Below are 18,617 nucleotides of genomic sequence, written 5' to 3'. Positions count from 1 at the left end.
ATGAGATATATCTCCAAGTCAGAACAGATCTGCAGGTTCCAAAAATGTCTACAAATTTTGAGGTAAGCAATTTTGAAAGAAAAACCATGATTACCAGTAAAGAATATTTCTGGCAGGAAAACCAGTTTTAGAAACAACCAGAATATTTATATTTGTACATTAAAGTGCAGGATGAGGATCTTTTATACACTTCATTTCACATATAACACAACTAAGCAAAAAGCATGTATGACATGACTGTGCTCTGTTAGTTGTCATGATCCTGCTATTAACCCAATAGAATCTCTTCAAAGTGGCGTGCCTTGAAATCGGTTTTAACATACTTTTCTCTTCAGAATGTAATTTACCTCAAGTTCTGGAAATCTCAAATGCTACCAAGTGTTTAGGTCGCATTTATTTGCCTCTTTGGTTTTGGGACTACCTTGGCATCTCAGTGTTTCTACCCAGATCTTCTCATTATATTAAATCATCATAAAAATGATATAAGGGAAAGTTATAGCTCGGCCAGTGTGGCTCAGTGGTTGAGTGTTGATCCATGCACCAGGAGATTGCCGGTTCGATTTTTGGTCAGGGCATATGCCCAGGTTGTGGACCAAATCCCCAGTAGGGGCATGTAGGAGGCGGCCAATTGATGTTCTCTCATTGATGTTCCTCTTTCTCCCTACCTCTCCCTTCCTCTCTCTCTAAAATTAATAAAGAAAAAACAAATTAAAAAAGAAGAAAAGTTATATGTGAATTTTCTTGGTAAAATTCTACTTGTTGGCAGCTAGTTCGCAGTTTGCCACCTGGGACTTGAGTGCCTATTCCTCTTACAAACTGAGAATGAGTTACAAAGGCTTTCTGCCCCTTCAATTCGCAAAAAAGGCATAGACAGTTTTCTTGGCATTTTTGCTCTTGAGATCGATTCCTCTTCAATTTTGGCAATATTATGAAGAAAATGAAGGGCAAGGCTTCTGTTGAGGTTTCATTTCCTTGTCAATCCCCCATCTTTAACATTCCCAATGATATATTCTTTTAAATATTTAATTTTAAATAAAATTTATAATAGTAATTCATATTTTTAAATTGTATTTAACCCTTTTAAACATGCTTCTTTTCCTCTGTTCATCTACTGAGAAACTTTTTCAAGGCTTAGTTTTAGTTTCTTACCTGTTTTTACTCTTTTGCTCTGACCCTAGTCAATCTCATCCTACCTGCCTATGACTTAATATGTTAAATATCTTTGCTTGGATGCCTCAAAAGTCTCCCATTTCAACATAAACAAAATTAAATTTGTAATCTTCCCTTAGTATCTCCATCAAAACTAACTAGCTAACTAGCTAGCTAGCTAATTAATTAACTATCTTCCACAGACACCTTAAGTATTTTTCAGGGCTGTCTGTCTCAGAGAATTATAATACCATTTGTCCAACTGCGCAAGCCAGAAACACAAGAGCATTCTTAATGCTAACCTTTCTTTCACTGCTCATTTTCATTCCTCCTAAATATCTCTTGAATCTGTCATTTTGGCTTCATTCTTATCTTCACTACAATGTACTTTATCTCTTGCCTGAATTTTTAAGTCAACACCTTCCTGTGACTGAGGCATTTCTCAGATCTCTCTCCAAGTGAGAATCAACCGTATAGAGTATAGCCCTAGCCAATGACTAATCACACAGGGTATGGAGCTTGGTCTCTTATGACCTTTGTGGAATTCCTCTATAAGCAGTCTTTGCACTGGTTGCTGTATTGGGCTGACTGAGACTCTGTGGCCTTTTCTATTCATCCCTTCTTCCAGATATTTCTCTTTTTTAGGTTGCATTCTTGTACTGAAGTCTGAAATCTTTCCCTGGGTATTCAAGCTCTTTCTCTTTATCTTTCAAATAGAATACCCTCAATAAATCTCTTGCACTTCTAACTTCATCTTGGCATCCACTTCTTGCAAGACCTGAACTGACACACTTCCAAAGTGCTGTCCTATTTATTATTCACTCTTGCCGTCCTCCAAATTTCATGATGAAGCCAGAATATTTTTAAATCGCCCTGTCATTCCTTGGTTAAAACCTTTCATTGTCTTCCCACTCTTCCTAAGACAGTGACCAAAACTATTAATATAGTGTATAAAGCCTTGTCAGTTCTGGCTCGGCCTCCCACTCCAACCTCATCTTGCTCCAAGCTTCACACTGACTTTCTTTTAGTTTCTTGGATGTCTCTTCTGTTTCCATATAGTTCCATTAGCCTGTACACTTTTTGCCTCTCTGGTAACTTCCTTTTATCTTTTAGGACACAGCTTAAACATTTCTTCCTCTGTAAAGTTTCATCTGATATTACAAACTATATTATGTCCTCCTGTTTTGCACTATTATAATGATCTGTATCTTTTCATAATAAAGCCTTTCATGGCTGTGATTTAACATTTATTCATGGTACTTTGATGAGAAACTATTTCTCCTCAATAGACTGAGAGCTCCATGATGACAGGGTCTGTGCTTTCGTTTCCTGGTTCATAGACTGCCTATTTCTCACTGTCTTCACATGATGAATAGGCAAGGTCATTCTTTGGGGTCTTTTTTATAAGGGAACTAATTCCATTCATGAAGATTCTGTCCTCATGACCTAATCACCTCCCAAATGTCCCACCTCCTGATACTATTGCATTGGGAATTAGGCATTTTCTTATGAACTTTGGAGAATATAAACAGTCTATTGCAATAACAAAGCTTTGATTACAAATCTGGAGTTATCTGTATTCAAATACCTTTTTTCACTGGACCTATTCTTGATCCCTATTACATCTAGTGCTCATTAGCACTACATTTTCAATTCTTTTTTTTTAATCCTCACCCGAGGACATTTTTCCATTTTTTTGTTCAGGTAGAGTGGGAGGGAGAGAGAGGAACAGAGAGAGAGAGGAACATTGATGTGAAAGGAACACATTGAGTGGCTGCCACCTGCACAACCAACCAGGGCCGGGGACAAACTGCAACCGAGGTACATGCCCTTAGCGGGAACCGAACCCGGGTCTCTCAGGACCGCAGGCCAACGCTCTAACCGCTGAGCCAAACCGGCCAGGGCAAATTTTCAATTCTTTTGGAATACGCTACATGGTTTCAATGATATAGTTTTTATTTTATTGAATTTATTGGGGTGACATTGGTTAATAAAATTATATTGGTTTCAGTTGTACAGTTCTATAATACACAACCTGTGTATTGTATTGTGTATTCACCACCCAAAGTCAAGTCTCCGTCACCATGTATCCCCCCTTAACCCCTCTTCTATCTCTCCCTACTCCCTTCCCTCTGGTAAGCACCATACTGTTGTCTGTTTCTATGAGTTTTTTTCTTTGCTTAATCACTTTTACCTTTTTCTCCCAGCACCCCCACCAGCTATTCTCTAATAGCTGTCAGGGTGTTCTTTGTACCTATGAGTCTGTTTCTACATTTCTATTTTATTAGCTTCTTTTGTTCATTAGATTTCACACTTAGGTGAAATCATATGGTACTTGTCTTTCCTCACTGGTTTGTTTCACTTAGCATAATACCCTCCAAGTCCATCCATTTTGTCACAAAAGGTAAGATTTCCTTTTTTGTAAAGCCAAATAGTATTCCATTGTGTAAATGTACTACTGCTCTCGGATTTGGGGGCTGCTTCAATAATATAGTTTTAATGTCAGACTTTTTGTACTCCTAAATGTGGCCCCAAAGTCAATAGCTTAGTCATAATCAGGGTTAGCTGTCCTTTCCTGAACTGACTGCTAGTCTAGAAATCAAATCTTAAATTAGTGGTCTTTACTCATGCCCAATTATATATATTACACTTGAAGAAAATAATAAGCTTTAGAAAAAGGACTAAAATTTCTGGGCAGTCTTTAAACATAACTACAATCTATTCTTTTGAGAAGTCTCATTCAAAGATCAAAAAACATGTAATTAGAAGATAGGCTTCAATTTCCAGACATAATCTTTAGTAACCGTTTGAAGAAAGTGTATTTGAAAAATATATAATAATTTGACATTATAATTTGCTTAATATTGTCTCCTTTGAACAAGTGGCAGATTACTAGTTTAGGTTCTAAATCCTGTACAGCTGTCCCCTCACATTCTGCTTATGAAGTGAGCCAGCCAACCCCACTGTTAACTTCTTGAAAAAGTTGTGTTTGTGTATGTGTGTGTACGTAAGATGTGCAGCTCAAATTTACATTCCCAATTAAAAAATCTCCAGATACTCATAAAATGCTGGTAAAAGAAGAGATCATTATGTAAACTATGTTTCCCAGTTAAAAGAAAATCGACTGTTGGGATATAAAAGTACATGTGACAGCACCTTAGCTATTCTCCAAGACTGCTAAATTGTTGTTTACTCTTCCTGCGTGAGAGCAGGATATACTGTGATTAAGATCTGGAGCTGTGCAATTTGGCCAACCTTGGTTAAAATCTCAACTCTGTCACTTTCTGTTTGTGTAGCCTTTGGCAATTTAGTTAATATCATTAAGACCCACCTTTCTTATCTAAAAATGGGTATATACAATAAGACCATTCTCTTAGAAATATAGTAGAGCTTAAATGGGAATATGTGTGCAAAAAGGGGCTTAGCCTAGTGCCTGGAACATAAAAATTATTATTAGCCCTGGCCAGTTTGGCTTAGTGGTTGGAACATCAGCCTGTGGTCCAGAGAGGCCCGGGTTTGGTTCCCGCTAAGGGCGCATACCTTGGTTGCAGTTTGTCCCCGGCCCTGGTTGGGTTGTGCGGGTGGCAACCACTTGATGTGTCCCTTTCACGTTGATGTTTCTCTCTCTCTCTCTCCCTCTCTTTCTCTCTCTCTCTCTCTTCCTCTCTCTCTCTCTCACTCTATCTGAACAAAAAATGGAAAAATGTCCTCAGGTGAGGATAAAAAAAATTATTATTAATATTAATATTTTTATTATTCTTCACAAAGATATTTTCAATCTTTTCTAGAGTAATTATTAGATTTAGCAATGTGAAGCCCCAAGAGTCCTCTATTTTTGCTCTATATTACTTTTTTCTCTATTTTACTTTTTACTATTTTATTAAATTATTTATGCGAACAGTACCAATATATACAGGATGGATCAAGTGGCTTAGACAAAATACAAGTTGATTATCTCTCATGTAATAGTCAGAGGTAGGTGAATGGTTCAAGACAGTAGTGTGCCCTGTTCAGCGAGGTCATCTAGAAATCGGGTTCCCATTCTTTATACTGTATACTGTCGTCTAGGATGAAGTCTTCTCTTACATGGATTAAGCTGCTTCACTAGCACCTTGCTCATGTTCTAGCCTTGAGGATGGGGGAAGGAGATGGTGGAAATCAATCATATTCCTTTTAGAAGACTGATCCAGAAGTGGCATAATTTATTTCTATCCACATCCCACTGATCAGCATATAGTCACATGGGACATCTATCTATAAGGAAGGATGTGAAAGGTAGTCTGTTGTGTGATCTGTGCCAGAAGAAAATGCAGGGTTTCTACCACTAGAGCGAAGAGGACAGTTAGCAAGCAGTCATTGCTGCAAAAACTGAGATATAGTGCAAAAGCTTTATTGGACCAGAAGGCAATACTAGCGGGAATATGACTTGGATCAGTTTAAAGTAGTCTTGTGACTCTGAGATCACTGAGCTTTTACAGGTCTCATCGTTCTTTACATCTCGTGCCTTACTTCTTCTCTGCCTAGGGTACCCCTTAATCCTTTATCATATGATATAATAAAAATTAAGATTATTTGAGCCCTTGCTATATGCTGGACATTAATCCAGTTATTTTACATGTGCTACCTCATTCAATATTCTCAGCAACACTGTGAGGTAGGCACTGTTATTATCTTCACTTTATAGAAAGAAAAAACAAAGTATGGAAGTGTTAAATAATTGTGCTCTGAGATTTGGTTTCAGATTTTTTAATACCTGAGCTCAAGCTTTTATGTGAAGAGTAGCACATAGTTTATCTCCTTAACAGACATGTATTAATTTCTTATTTCTGCTGTAGCAATTTACCACAAACGTTATGGCTTTAAAAAGCACACACATTATTTTATAGTTTGGGAGGTCAAAAGTATGAAATGGGTTATATGGGGGTAAAAACAAGATGTTGGTAGAGCTGGTTCCTTCTGCAGTCTCCAGAGGAAAAGAGATTTCCGTGTCTTTCCAGTTTCTAGAGGCCACTTGCATTGCTTTGCTCCTCCCCAGGCAGCAGTTGCATCAATTCAGACTTTGTTTCCATCATCACCTCCCTTTCTCCTCACTCTTCTGCCTTCCTCTTCAACTGTAAGGACCTGTGATTATATATATAATATAACTGTGATTATATTTAGGATCCACCCAGCTAATGCAGAATAGTCTCTCCAACTCAAAATCCTTAACTTAATTATTTTTGCACAGTCCTTTTTTGCCGTTCAAGGCAACACACTCACAGGTTCTATATGTGGACATATTTGGGAAGCCATTATTCTGCCTACAACAAATGCTTTTAAAAGGATATCAGTAACTTACTAGCAAATCCAATGGACTTTCTCAGGCTTTAACACCTTTGGACTACTCATAACATTTAAAATTGTTCACCACATATGCTCTCAAACTCTCCCCACCCATAATTTCCTAATTACAACTTGCCTGAATTTCCTCTCTCTTTCATGATTGCTTTTTCTCTTTTCAATTCTCTTGTCTTTCTCACTGTAGGTGTTTCCCAAGAACCTGCTTCAGTTTTATATTCTTCTCACACTGTACTGTTTGGTATCCTTTTGCATGCACTTTTATCACAGAATTTGCAACCAAATATAACACTTATTTTTGTGTCCCCCCAACCCTGGTTTAGTTCTTGAACTGCAATCAACGTAAAAAGAAATATTTGCTAAATATCTTCCCCTGACTGTTCTGACCTTTCAAATTCTGCATTTAAAACTGAAATTAAAGTCTACTTTCCCATATCTGCTGTTTTCTTACGTTTATTTTTGTTGAGGGCCCTTCATCTCTACAGTCGTCCTATCTCATGAATGCAGTGTCCTCTTAGACTCCTGTATTGTACTTCTTCCTCAAAACATGTGGATTCTACTTGTATAACATGTTATTTTCATTCCTCCTATTTGCTGTATTTTTACTGTCATGCTTAGCGCTGTCTTGTCAGGTGTATCTCATTAGCAACCAATCTATTGAAGGCATTGCTACCAGGTTTGTCTAATTATACCCATTTACCTCAAGTACTCTTGTTTACAGAATTATCTAGACTTCCAGAACCGACTTCATCGAACTTCAACATTATTACTTTTCATGTGCATTTATATATTTTTTGTTTCTGGAAGATTGGACTGTTTGTTCCCTATTCATCATGCACTTTCCTATCTCTGCCTTCTTTCTCATAATTTCCTTATTCTTGGAACATTTTTCTCAACCATGTAAATTTATCTAAGTCCAACCCATTCTTTAGGATTCCATTGAATGCTGCTTCTATCAGGAAGCCTTCAGGTAATCTTTTGCTTTTGGAATTGTCATGTATCTTCCCATCTTTTATTAAACCTAATGTCTTTCACTCGCTTACTTAGTTATTTTTGAAAATACAATTGAGGAAAAGATTGTATTTGGTTCATTATCCGATACAGGGTGGAGCAAAAGTAGGTTTACATTTGTGAATATTCAAAACACAGAGTTTATTTTTGTATTATTATTTATTAATTATTGTATTATTTTCCATAGAAATAACTGTAAACCTACATTGTCCCACCCAGAAGAGGAGTTTAAGAAAAGTCTGTAAAGCACAAATCTGTAAAACGGGAAGGTTGGAGAAGAGCACTGATTTCAATCTGGAGAGTAAGGGAAGAATATCAGATTTTTTCTTGTATGTGTAACTATTTCAAAAGGTATATTAAATATTATAAAATATTTAGAAAAATTAGAACCTTATTTCTAAAACTGAACTATTGAGAGAGTTTTTGGAGATTGCTACACCTTATAGCAAATGCCAGCCTGGGCTTTGAAGCCAGTCCTTCAGGTTAGAATCCGGGCTAGGCCAGGCAAGAGTGGCAAGTGACTCAAGCTCTCTGTTCCTCACTTTCATCCTCTGCATAGCTGAGAAATAATTATAGCTACCTCGGAACACAAAAAGAACACTATCTAGCACATGATAAGTCTCTAGTACGTTTATCCAATTACATTATTATTCCTCAAAAATCATCATAATTTAGAAAGATTTAGAAGTGCTGGACTGGATGGTACTTATCATAACTGTGTCTCTAAAATTCTATCATTCTAACACTAATATAGCTGCCTAATCTCTGTCATTATGTGGGTTTACACACAAAGAGACAGTTAAAATGACATCTATTTCATCTTTAGTATGGACTTAGGCATTATGAAGCTTTTGAGGCTCACTCATTTTGAGTCAGTTCTTACTGATTTTAGCTTTTTACTGTTTATGGCAATAAACTCATAAAAAACAGAAATGAATCAGTTTTTTTTTTTTAATTTGGGAAAATTTTTTCTCTGTTGCTCTTTCTTACAATTTAGATTATAGACCTGTCCTATAGTACTTAGAACTCTTGTGTGTATGTGTGTAGTGCATTAAATTCACACAAAATGTTAGTAATTATGCCATGTTTTACCCCACAGGCTGCTTATATTTGAGAAGCCTGGTTTCCTCCCTAGGCTGTTACTTTGCTGCCTTGAGTGAAATAGTTTCATTTTTGTAATTTTAATGTCTGAATTATATGTCAACTTGACTACATAGGCCATGTGAAAATGGATACTCTGGCATCTATTGCCACTCTAAAAATACACCAATATTTATTTGATTTGTTATATGATTATTTGTTATATGTTATATGATTATGAAACATACTAATTTGGTTCTGTGTTTGCACATTCATACTGTAATCGAGAGCATTATGTTAGCCATGCTAAAACTATTAGAACTATTTCAGATATGAAGTCAGCACACATAAAAGCTTTATGTTCTGAATAATGATTATAGTATGAGGTGGTGAATAAAGAAACTTGTATGTAACATAAACTGACACGTGTTTTTAAAAATTAATAAACACCTTGATTCTTTGCTACTTAAGACAGTCTCTGTTATCTTGTGATTTAAATACTCAAAATGTACTATAGAAATGTAAAATGCTTATCTCTTTGAATTATAATGTCTTTTTTATTTTTCATTTTCTTGTCTCATTTGTTATCAAATTATAAATATGAAATTATTCTTTAGTCTTTACTCAAATTTGGCTCACTGGAGAATCAGGCTTATAGAAATCTTTCATTTCTTTAAACCACAAACTAGCTAAGATGCCTCAACCAAATGATAAGTTAGAGTTTAAAGATAAAACCTTCACTGGTTGTGTTGCTAGTAGGTAAAAGTAAAAACGACTTTTTTTTTCTTTTTCTTTTTTTCAGTTCACTGGCAGTGTCTGCTGACAAGTAGAAAAGTGGTTTACAGTGATACCTCGGTTCTCGAACATAATTCGTTCCAGGAGGACGGTCGAGAACCAAATTGTTCGAGAACCGAAGCAATGAAACCCAATAGGAAATAATGGAAACTGGATTAATTCGTTCCAAGCCCCAGAAAATGCCTATTTACTGGCCTAATTTGAATATAATATGTAGAAAAACATAAGTCTCAACAAGAAATAAAAGTGTACAGTATGTATTAAAAAAAATAACAGCTTTATTCTTAAGGAAAGTAGAGATGGTTGATTTTGGCACGCCATACTCAGCAGACAGATCCGAAACACGTGTGCCCTGTTCATATTTGGCAATGATTTCTTTCTTCAGCTCAATAGTTGTTCTCACAGCTTTCCGCTTACCTTTGTCTGCATTACCACTTCTGGCTTTCTTTGGACCCATGTCTAAGGGTTAAATTCAGTGTAAAGCGTGACTCTCTCCACAAAGCGTGACTCTCTGCACTCACACTGATGACGCAAGCAAGGCGCGCTGGGCCGAATGAACGCCATTCGGCTCAACTCTGCTCATCTCGGAAGTTCGAGTTCCAAATATTTGTTCGGATTCCGAGACAAAAGTTTCTCGAATCTCCTCGTCGAATACCGATTTGGTCGAAATCCGAGGCGTTCGAGAACCGAGGTATCACTGTATTTTATAAATAAATGTTTTCAACATAGACACAATTGAAAGAGAATGTACAGTGCAGGGCAAAACTAGCTACACCATTGATAAATATCATAACACCTGTTCAACTCATGCACATAGTTGAAAAAATTTATTTGAATTTTTATGTGATGTAATAAAATGTACAATAGAATGTATAACACTGGTTCTCAACCTTGGCTACACATTAGAATTATTTGAGAGACTTTGAAAAAAATGACTAATTAACATCAGAATCTCTGAGAGTGAAATTAGGGCAGCCGCAATTTTTAGGAGCTCTGACTTTGATTCCAATGCTCAACCAGGCTGAGGGCCTTTGGGATAAACACTTTGGCTTTACCTATTGTTTTTACCTATTATTATTTTTACATTATAATGTAGAAATGTACATAATATCTTTATATCTGCAACACATACATTTACATATACACAGAGAAATAATAAGATAAAATATCATTCCTTACTCTTGTATGTGTGACTTTTACTATAATAATAATAATAATAATATTTATTTTGATAAGGCAAGTGTTTAGTGACCTAAGTGCCACTTACTTTTATTAGTTCCCTTAATGCAGTTTTTGTTTCAACCTCACAATACCCCTATGGAGTATGTATTCTGTTCACTTTAATGATGAAGAAACTGAGGCACAGAGATGCCAAGTTACTTGTCCAATGTAATACCACTGATAAGTCTTAGAGCCAGAATATGAAGATGAGCCCTCTGAATTCAGATTGAGCAGTTAATCCTTTTGCCATACTGCATTTAATAGTAATTTATAAGTTACTAATTAAATGGTTATAAGAAGAATAAATAATTAGATAATGATTAAGATTGCTATGGAAATATAGATAAGGTCACTAGAGATATTTACTGTGTTTGTGTGTTACTTGATACAAGAAAGCTAATTTACTAAAATTATTCTAGGTTTTAATCTTTTTATTAAACGTGTCTGGTTTTAAAACATAAAGTCCAATACCTCAGAGATCTGTTTCTAACAGACAGGGAGATTTCTTATAAATTCTTTTTGGGAATGTAGGCTGATATATCATATCTGTTTATCGTATGAGATCTTTGTCTTTTGATTTCAGAAAAATTGTTAAATATTTAGGATAAAGTTCCACAAAGCCTGTAGATGGCAGCAACTTTCTGTTATTGAGTATTTGCTCTTCATAAGCACTTTGACTGGAGAGCAGGCTGAAATTAGACGTAGGACTCCAATCTGTGATGGCTATGTATTAAGGTACTCAAGTGGAGGTGTATTCTCTATTTGGCTTTCCAAAAGCAATTTTCTGTTATTGGTTTAAAAAGCTAGCCCATACCCTTTATTTGAATAAGAATTGTATCATATTTGTCTGGATCTGAAAGAAAAAACTGAACCGAAGGCAGGGCATTGTCTACAAAAGTAATATCAGGGAGCCTTCTGTTTTCCTTCTTTGACATTGCATTTAGGTAGTTACACAGCTTTTCTAAGTACAGTGACCCACATGATTTATGTGGCATTCCAAAAGCAATGATCCAGTAAATTTACTAACAGTTCCAGTAAATCTGCTTCATGGATACCACATCTGATGTTTGCCTTCTGTTTGCCTTCTGCTCTTGGCATTTTCTGCCTAATATACCATGTAATATGGTTTAAATTGAGAGTTTTATTTTGTCAAATCATTCACTGGAGAAGCTAGTGAAACCTTTTACTGTGTATTAAACAAATTGAAGCCACTGATGGTTTGGGTGCATTGCTTTTGAAGACTTTATTAGAGTTGTCAAGAAAAAAAATCACCTATACTTCTATTGCCTTTCAAACAAATTTACTTATGTATCTTGTATATTCCTTATTTTTATGTTAAATTACGTAGAAGTGTTAAGATTGCTATAATTGAGAAAATGCCTCATGATCAATATTTCTCTTTTGTTTGATTTACTGATATTGATGAGAAAGGTAGGTTCCATTAATATGTTTAGAAATAATTCAAAAATTAGCTCTCCAGGTCCTCAAACATTTGGAACTGTCCCAGCACTGTTTGAATTTAAAAAAACAAACATTTTGTGAATCTGATCCTCCATGGGTTATCTCCATTGGTTGACAGATAAGTTTTGGCACAACTGTATTTTCTAGGCTGGTTTTTGACATACTATTTTTTTGGTCAGTGGGCCAGAATCCAAATAATATTTTTGGAAGCAGAACACATTGTTTAAAATTTGACAATTCCACATGAATATTAATGTTTACTAAGACAAAAATGAGAGATGAGATGAGCCAAAAACACTTATTTATGGGGGCTCATTTTCTGTGTGTAATTGGTCCTAAAGGGAAGACCAAAGCTGATGAGCCCTAGGGAATTGCCCATAATTAGTTTTACATTGTCATTGATACAATGAACATGCTTTATATAGCAGAATGCCTTTACAATTCTGACATACAAGGACAAGAGAAACATCTGCTTTCTGTTGATTTTGTAAAGAAGTTTCTTTATATAACCATGTCTAGGGATATAATTAGCACCACAAAATATTAGAGTGAGATGCTTAATGGAATAATTATCTATTTTACAACGGTCACCAATCATTTTTTGGCAGGATTTTATGTTTTTATTTATTTAAAAAAATTTTTTTATTCTTTATTGATTTTAGAGGAAGGAAGAGGGAGAGAGAGATAGAAACATCAATGAGAGAGGACATCAATTGGCCACCTCCTGCATGCCCCGCACTGAGGATTTGGCCTACAACCTGGGCATGTGCCCCGACTGGGAATCAAACCGGCAACCTCTCTGTGCATGGGTTGAGGCTCAACCACCGAGCCACACCAGCCGGGCAGAATTTTACGTTTTTATTAACATGAATACAATGTGTATACAATCTTGTCTATTCTTTGCTGCTCAGCCTGGATTAGGATTGGTGACTCGGATGGCCAGCTGGGCTGCCCTTTCCACAGTGACTTTGCAGTTGTGAGGGGAGGTGTGTGAGCACAGTAAGGTTTGTTGCACAACAGCAGCATTTTCAGCTCCTTGATATTGTGGACCAGGAACTTCCAAAATCCACTGGGCAGCATGTGTTTTTTCTTGTTGCTCCCATAACCAATGTTGGGCATCAAAAGCTGACACTTGAATCTTCTGTACACCCTACTGTCAATGCCTCTGGGTTTCCATCAGTTACATTTAACTTTGACATGTTGGTCTGACTGGTGCCAGATGAACTTCTTGGTCCTCTTTTTGACAGTCTTGGGTGTCATGAGGGATATGAGGGTAGCCAGGATCCCGTGTAAGAGATGGCTGCCACCTCCATAGGCAGCGCCAAAGAAAAGCCACCCAACCACTTTTTAATTGTTTAAAATAAAGGAGGCTATCAGGACTGCCAGTTTCTATCATTTACAGTAGTGTTTAATGAAGCAGAGAAAATTATTATTTTATCCTTACTGGAATCGTATTTAATAACACAGCTGAAATAATATCAGTGGTCTAAAGAAATTTGATTTTAGTGCTATGAATCAAATTTTCTACTGGTCATTTTTAGAGTTACAGGAGATTATTCACAGTTTTAATTAAATGTCAGAAACTTGAAATTTATGAACTAATTCTTTCATTCAATAAATATTTGAGTGCCTACTTTATGCGTCAACTTAATAATGAATACGACAGACATGGTTTTTACTCTCATGGAATTTGGGTTCTTCCAGGGAAGTGGGAGATTAAACAATTAATTTCACAAAGTAATTTTAAAAATTATAATCATGGTTTTTATGTTGGAAAAAATGTATAACATGGAAACAATCAAAGAAAGATCTAATATAATTTGGGCTTTTAAAGAAGATGCCCTTAGAGTTTATTTTCAACTCTTTGTCTAAAAATAAGAATTTGACATATACATAGTTTACCTATTTCCACTGATGAATACAAGTTCTACTTTTACATAGTATGATTATAGGGCAACTCAAAGAGCAAACTATGCAGGAATTAGAAAAAAAATTGACCTATTTTGTTAGCAAAACCATGAAAATGTTGGTGCTATGGGTTCTTAATAACAAATCTCTCACATGTGAGAAGAATATGCATTTATTTAAATAGGAAAAGATATATTTGTTGTTTTAGAAATGAATTTAACTTCCATTGAATAAATTAAATTTGATTTTTAAAGTTATTTTGTAAGATGATCAGAACAGAATCATGCAAGTGAATTAAGTTTTTCTTGAAATGAACAGTTTAAAATTAAAAGAATATCTTTTAGGAAAAAGCATGTTGGATTTGAGTGAATATAAATCTGTAGAAAAACAAGTCAGGAAAATAAGTGATGCTTAGTTCCATGTATAACTTTGCACAACTCTTGTGAAAATGAGATCAGACTAATAAAGTATAACATTCTATCTCAGAGCACCAGGGAAACAAAAAGCTTTTTATACTTTTAGATTGAAGTCTTATGATTTCCAGAATATTAAGGATTGGTTAACAGTCATAGAATTTGGGTTTATTAGTGATAACATTTTTTTTACATTTTTATTTATTGATTTGAAACAGGGGGGAGGTAGAGAACAACAAATTTAGTGGGGAGAAAAAAGCACAAAAGAGAAACAGAAAATGACTACCAAAGTGACAAAAGTCAATCCCTGAAGATGCAAATAAATGAACTGTCCTTTTGATGCCAGAATTCTTTCTTTCACTTTTAAAATATATGCAAAAATGCTCTAACATGCTTTAGATATTCTACCTTTCAGTACAAATTTGTTTTTATTTTCTCAGTCCTTGATGTATTAAGTCTTGTCAGCTAAATGAACAGATGTCTGTTTTTCTTATCAGTCTTATCAAAGATTCTTTGATTATGTAAGCTATTTCCTTTTTTTTTATTGTTGAAAGTATACAGATGTCCCCCCCTTTCCCCCCATTGGCCCCTTCCTTCCTGCTCCCACCCTCCTCCTTCCTTCCCCAGCCTAGTGTCCATGTTGATTGGTTGTGCATACATGCATGTATGTCTTAGGTTTATCTCTTCCCTCCCCTCACACCCCGCCATCCCTCTGAGGTTTGTCAGTCTGTTCCCTACTTCCATGATTCTGGAGTCTTTTGGTTGACAGCTTATTTTGTTCATTATGTTCCACAAATAAGTGAGATGATGTGGTACATGTCTTTCTCTGACTAACTTATTTCATTTAGCATAGTACTCTCCAGGTCCCTCCATGTCTTCTCAAAGGATAAGAGATTTTTCTTTCTTACAGCTGCATGGTATTCCATTGTGTAAATGTACCACAGCTTTTTTTTTTTTATCCTCTTCTGAGGACATTTTTCCATTTTTTGTACAGACAGAGTGGGAGGGAGAGAGAGGAAGAGAGAGAGAGGGAAACATCGATGTGAAAGGGACACATCGAGTGGCTGCCAACCACACGACCAACCAGGGCCGGGGACAAACTGCAACCGAGGTACATGCCCTTAGCGGGAACCGAACCCGGGTCTCTCCAGACCGCAGGTGGACGCTCTAACCGCTGAGCCAAACCGGCCAGGGCTACCACAGCTTTTTTATCCACTCATCTACTGATGGGTACTTAGGCTGTTTCCAAGTATTAGCTATTGTAAGTAGCGCTGCTAAGCACATAGGGTTGCATATACTCTTCCTGATTGGTGTTTCAGGCTTCTTAGGACATATCCCAAGAAGTGGGATCACTGGTTCAAATGGCAGTTCAATTTTTAATTTTTTGTGGAAACACTATATTGTTTTCCATAATGCCTGTGTCAGTCTTCATTCCCACCAGCAGTATGCTACATCACCCTTTCTCCAGATCCTCACCAGCATTTGTTTTTTGAGGATTTGTTGATGGCCGCCATCTGGCAGGTATGAGGTGATATCTCGTAGTTGTTTTAATTTACATCTCTCTGATGATTAGAGATAATGAGCATTTTTTCATATATCTCCTGGCCTTTTGTATGTCCTGTTTGGAGAAGTGTCTATTCAGGTCTTCTGCTCATTTTTAATGGGATTGTTTGTCTTCCTTTTGTTGAGTTGCATGAGTATTCTCTGTATAATTTTGGATATTAACCCCTCATCCAATGTATTGTTGGCAAATATGTTCTCCCAGGGAGTGGGTTCCCTTTTCATTTTGACACAGAAGATTTTTAGTTTGATGTATTCCCATTTATTAATTTTTTCCTTTGTTTCTCTTGCCCTAGGTGATATATCAGTAAAAATTCCACTACATATAATGTCTGAGATTTTTTTGCCTACATTTTCTCCTAGGATTTTTATGGTTTCATGGGTTACATTTAAGTCTTTTATTTATTTTGAGTTTATTCTTGTGTATGGTGTAAGTTGGTGGTCTAGTTTCATTTTTTTTTTTGCATATAGCTCTCAAATTTTTCCAGCACTATTTATTGAAGAAACTGTCTTTTCTCCGTTGTACGCTCTTGCTTCTTTTGTTGACTATTAATTGTGCATGCTCTGGGTCAATTAATATCTGGGTTTTCTGTTCTGTTCCACTGATCTATATATCTGTTTTTGTGCCAGTACCAGGCTGTTTTGATTATAATGGCTTTGTAGTATAACTTGATATCTGGTATTGTGATCTCTCCCACTTCATTCTTTTTCAAAATTTCTGTGGCTATTCAGGTCTTTTATGGTTCCATATAAACTTTTGAAGTGTTTGTTCTAGATCTGTGAAATATACCGTTGGTACTTTAAAAGGGATTGCATTGAATCTGTAGATGGCTTTGGGTAGTATGGACATTTTAGTGATGTTGATTTTTCTGATCCATGAACATGGCATATGTTTCCACTTTTTTACCTCTTCTGTTTCTTTTTTTCAATGTCCCATAGTTTTCTGAGAACAGGTCTTTTACTTCATTGGTTAAATTTATTTCTAGGTATTTTATTTTTTGCAATGGTAAGTGGAATTTTTGTTTGTTTGTTTCCCTTTCTGAGTGTTCATTATTGGTGTGTATATGCTATTTTCTTATCCAGAATTTTGTTGTGTTTATATGAAATATTAATCTCTATAATCTGTTCTCAAGTTTATACTAGCCTAGGTAAATTAATCTAAAACTATTTAGATCCCTCTTAAATTGAACATGAGTTAAAAAATATTGATCCCAGGGTTGGCCTGTGTGGCTCAGTTGGTTGAGTGTCATCCCATGCACCAAAAGGTTGCTGGTTTGATTCCCTGTAAGGCTGGTTAGAGCATCTGCTTGGGCTGGAGGCTCAACCCTAGTAAGAGGCATGCAGGAGGCAGCCAATAGATGTTTCTCTCTCTCTCCTTCTCCCTTTCTCTCTCTCTAAACTCAATAAAAATATATTTTAAAAATATTGATCTCAATGACTTTCATGCTTTGGTAGAAGTTATTTAACTTAAGAATTTTCTTAATTTTATATTGTATTTAGTTCCTAGAAATCTCTTCTTCAAAGAGAACTTCAAAGAAATTACTTGCTATTTCACTGATATATGATGTCTACAGATGCCTTCTCAAAATAGCCAGTTTTAGGATGTTTTGTGCACATTATTAATGATGGATGTTTTCCTTGATATTTAAAAATTATCTGTTATATTCAAACATAGAGCTACTTATGGTGTTTAATAAACTAGACTTATTTGTTGAGGTGAAACAACAATCAAGGGAAGATTTACTAAGTCTTTGAAACTACAAAACATTTTACCAGAAAACGTTTTTCATTCTTATTATGCGAAGAATAGTGACCATCTGTTTTCTATCGTGATTGAAGCCAAAACATGAAGAAATAAACTTAAATTGAAATATGAAGTAGTTAGCAGTTAGGTTAGAAAAACTGAGGAATTCCCTGGCAAGGTTGCTAACACTGAAGTGAATCAGGAAAAGAGGCTGTGAAACCTTAGATTCTTCTTTCTCCTTTATTATGATGTTAGTTTTGCCTGTAAACTGATAGACTTCTCAAGATTTGGTTGTTTCTATCTATGATTTCACAAATGTGAGGTTTTTTTTTGTTGTTGTTTTTGTTTTTTAATATTAAAGAGAGGACGATAAAAAGCAAACAAAACCCAAATAATATGCAAGATTTATTGTTTTTCCATATGGTAAGTTCTGTGAGAAGAACTTTGCAAACACTTCTTATTTGAATAGGTAATGAATCAGTTCTATCTACATGGATTCTGTAATTAGTTTTTAAGTGATAGCTACCACAAACCAAAGAACTCAGTACTGGCAGCATATTTATATATCTCTTAAACTTACTTTAAGAATCATCCCTTCTATATTGAGAAGGACAGATATGTAGTGTGGGAGATGACTTGGTGAGGTCACTTTGGATATGTTAATATGACGTAGAGAATCTATCAGCTCCACCAAGCTGGATTGGAGCACTTCTTATTTTCAATGCTCCATGTTGTGTCTGATGATAATATGCTAAGGGCACTCCTTAATAATTCAGTGAGTTGAAGACCTTTGTGTTTTCCTCCCAAAAAGTAGAATATACTTCTACAAAAGAATGAACTTGCCTTGCTGTCACTAGTCATGATATGCAAAAGAAATCAATCTTTTTTTTTTTTTAATCCTCACCTGAGGACATTTTTCCATATTTTGTTCAGATGGA

The sequence above is a fragment of the Molossus molossus genome, unplaced genomic scaffold, assembly GCF_014108415.1.
Source record: "Molossus molossus isolate mMolMol1 unplaced genomic scaffold, mMolMol1.p scaffold_m16_p_8, whole genome shotgun sequence".
NCBI lineage: Eukaryota > Metazoa > Chordata > Mammalia > Chiroptera > Molossidae > Molossus > Molossus molossus.
The sequence above is the reverse complement of the archived record's forward strand: the minus strand, read 5'-3'. Positions refer to the sequence as shown.